At 38.5% G+C, this 4122-nt stretch overlaps 1 long non-coding RNA gene across 1 annotated transcript in view; it reads right to left on the reverse strand.

The window, feature by feature from the left end:
* Positions 1-4122, reverse strand: part of LOC104992493 — a 7004-nt gene that overhangs the window by 589 nt on the left and 2293 nt on the right. The gene's annotated exons all lie outside the window — the stretch shown is intronic.

Consider the following 4122-nt stretch of genomic DNA (forward strand, 5'->3'; position numbering starts at 1 on the left):
GAGGAAATGGCAATCCACTCCAGCACTCTTGCCTGGAAAATCCCATGGACGGAGGCGCCTGATAGGCTACAGTCCATGGGGTCGCAAAGAGTCGGACACGACTGAGTGACTTCACTTTCACTTTCATACTAACTTCATAAAATGAACTGCCCATAATAAGTAGATTAGAGACGTAGTTCTATTTAACATATTGGTGTTTTAAAAATAGTTATTATAGGTTGTATGTGCGAAGAGCTGACTCATTGGAAAACACCCTGATGCAGGATAAGGAGTCAACAAAAGATGAGATGATTAGATGGTGTCATCGACTAATTTGAGCAAACTCCAGGGGATAGTGAAGGACAGGGAAGCCTGGCATGCTGTAGTTCATGGGGTGGCAAGGAGTGGGACACGACTTGACCACTGAACAATATGTGCAAAACATTATACCAGTAAAATTTAGGATTTAGAATGGAGTGCAGTTTACTCTCTCCTGGTGTATGATTGTAGGGCAGAGGTTATTTCTGTACACAATTTATGCTTTAGTCATTATACACTGTAAGGAATATGTGATGGCGAGTGCGGTACTGCCATCGATAGACTTCTTAGATAGTAGACGCTGCATGGAAGGGGCTCTGGATGTGCCAGAGTGATCATTCGGAACCAAGAGCTTATTGATGGATCTATGCTTTACCTTTTGGCAAGGTAGAATCAAGCGAGTTCTGGATTTAAGCTGATACCTGCTATTCACCTAATTGCACAATTCGTTTCACCAAGCAAATCTAGTAAGGGAAAACCTGCCCTAAAGAGTTGGTGGTTTCCTATAGCTCTAAAAATCTCAAAAGGACCAAACAACAGCAAAACCTCTAATACAAGCCTGGGTAATAGGAGAATCAGTTCTATGAAACCTATCTTGTTAAAAAAAATTTTTTTGGACAATATTCTAAAATTCCACACGGTGGAGTCATTACTCCATGAAGGAAACATTTTTCTTAGTTACCTTTTATGCTTTCATTCATTTACCCAACTAGTTATTGAGCATCTACTGCTGAGTCTACTGTGCTAGGGGGCACTGGGTATATACAGGGAAATGGCAAGAAATGGTTCCTGCTCTCAAAGAGAAAGAGACTAAAGGAGACAAGTATTAAACTAATTGAAAAATTAATTGATAATTTTAAATTGTACTAATGCTCAGGAGGAAAAAAAAGAGTACTATCAAATAAAAGGGATCCTAATTTAGATGTTAAATCTGCTTTGAAAGATTGAAGGTGGGAGGAGAAGGGGACAACAGAGGATGAGATGGATGGCATCACTGACTCGATGGACATGAGTTTGAATAAATTCCACTCTGGGAGTTGGTGATGGACAGGGAAGCCTGGCATGCTACAGTTCATGGGGTCACAGAGTCGGACACGACTGAGTGACTGAACTGAACCGAATTTACATGTTGTCATGGAAGATCTTTCTGAGATGCAGTGTAGCATAGGGGTCCAGAGTGTAACTCTGAAGACAGTCAGTCTGTGTTTGAAGACTTAGTAGCTGTGTGATCCTTGCTTAACTCCTTGAGCTTCCTTTTCCTCATCTATATGATGAAGATGGGGCTTCCCTGGTGGCTCAGAAAGTAAAGCATCTGCCTGCAATGTGGGAGACCCAGGTTTGATCCCTGTGTCGGGAAGATCCCCTGGAGAAGGGAATGGCAACCCATTCCAGTACTCTTGCTTGGAAAATCCCATGGATAGAGGAGCCTGATAGGCTACAGTCCATGGGGTCACAAAGAGTTGGACACGACTTAGAGACTTCTTTCTTCACTTTCTTTCTTTATGATGGAGATAATAAAAATAACAACTATTAATATTTGGTTATTATGAGCACTAATTTAATAGGTGTAAAGTGCTTAGAACAGTCCTCACCGCATACAAGTACTGTTCAGAGAAAATGCTATATAAAAGTTCTAATATTGCTCCCAATATAAATCCAGCACTTTGATGTAAAAAGAATAAACAAAAGAAATCTGTCACAAAGTTATTCTATTCTTATTAGGTGAACTATGATCAACTGAGAAAAATAACTTGGAAGAAATCGAAAGGCATGATTTGTGTCATCTTTCTGAAAAGCCTAGAGAATATTTTAAAATTTATAGTTTATTTCAAACATTCAATATAAATTTCTAATTTAAAAAACTCTTAGAAAATTCAAGACAGAGGGGACATATGTACACCTATGGTGAATTCATGTTGTATGACAGAAATCAAACCAATATTTTAAAGCAATCATCAATCAATTAAAAATAAATATTTTTAAAGCTCTTAGAAAATAGAAGAGAGAAGTTTACTTCTCAAAAATGTTAAATATTTTGTGTGCTGTTACCATAATGATTCCCTGTCTTTTAACTGTGTCTGAGCTTGGATTCCTTGAATTTTATCTTTGGTAAATCTTCAAGGTCTGCATTAAAGCACTTGAAAAGTTTTTTGCATGTATTTCTGCCAGATACTTAGGAGACATATCAATTACTGCCCATTTTAAATATAGAGAAGGTTATTGCAGCCCATATCAAGAAGGAGTTTGACAAGAAGTACAGCCCCAGCTGGCACCACATAGTGGAAGTCATGTGACACATGAAACCAAACACTTCATCTACTTCTACCTGAGCCACGTGGCCATTCTCCTGTTCAAATCTGGTTTAAAAATTGGACTGTGTCACACATCCAGTGATCCATCCAAAAATAAGAACTGCAGCCTAAATTCCAAATACCAGAGAGGAAAGTCTTCAACCTTGCCTAAGGGAAGACCTTAATCTTTGAACCTCTATTATGTTTTGTACAGGGCAGGAGACAATAGTTTAATCCCCTGGGTAGGGAAGATCCCTTGAAGATTCCATGGACAAAGGAGCCTGGTGGGCTACAGTCCAAAAGTTCACAGAGAGTAGGACATAAGTGATCAATTAAGCACTACCACTAGCATAATGTTTGACATCCAGAGCCAAATCTGCACAGCTTCCACACTCACCATCTCAGTCTTCAGGACAGATATTTCTCAGCTCTCCTTTCTGAGGGGGGCTGTCCTTTTTGGGGTTTGGCTCTACATGGGGGATTTTAGATCTTACCCCAGGACCTGCTAGGAACCCCAGATTCCTATCCCCCAGAACACATAATCTATTGAAATCCACACTCCAGACCACCAGGGATCAGCAGACATCACTATGGAAAGTTTTGATGCTAATGCTTCACTTACTTCTCTACTTAGTTCTATGATTATTTGGCATTTCTGTCTGATAAGGAATTCTCTGATTTTACCAGTCTAGTCTCGAATTTTAAAAGATTTTTTTTTATATTTTATAAAAATATCGAGAATTTTAAGGAACCTGTGCTGTTCTACAGTGGTTTGGACTGATACTGCTAAACACAGACGTAAGGGAAAGTTTATAAGGGAAATATACCAAGATAACAATTGGTATATTTTTAAAGATGTCATCTGATTATTTTAATAAGTTTGCACAAATATTGAAGAGTGATTTATCTATTGAAATTGCTGAGGTTGTATGAAAATAATGAAATTTACACAAGCTAAACTGGTGAATTAACTAAAACCGAATCTTCCAGACTGAATAAATTCTGTGCTTCTCAGGGATATAGTATACAACACAATAAATCTAATGAATATTGCTGTATATTATATCCAAAAGCTGTTAAATGAGTAAATCCTAAGAGTTCTCATTACAAGAAAATAAAACTTTTTCTATTTAAGTTTGAATTTACATGAGATGATGGATGTTTACTAAACTTATTGTGATAATCTTTTCATGGTGGTGGTGTTGTTCAGTCACTAAGTCGTGTCTGATTCTTTGTGACCTCTTGGACTGTAGCATACCAGGCTTCCATGTCCTTCACTATCTCCAGGAATTTGTTCAAACTCAAGTTCATTGAGTTGGTGATGCTGTCCAACTGTCACGTGAGTGTATATTCCTCGGTTCTTTGTCTTGTCACAACAAAGATTTGGAGCAACGGAAAGATTTGGAGCAACGGACATTAAAGCCCTCGATGCATCACAGCTCTCGGGTCTTGGGCAAACCGTGCTAGAGCTCTTAGGCAAATCAGTGTTACAGCTCTATCTTATTTAGAAGATAGCAGGAGAGAGAGAGAGAGA

Source organism: Bison bison, unplaced genomic scaffold, assembly GCF_000754665.1.
Source record: "Bison bison bison isolate TAMUID 2011002044 unplaced genomic scaffold, Bison_UMD1.0 scf7180017864215, whole genome shotgun sequence".
In the NCBI taxonomy this organism is placed as follows: Eukaryota; Metazoa; Chordata; class Mammalia; order Artiodactyla; family Bovidae; genus Bison; species Bison bison.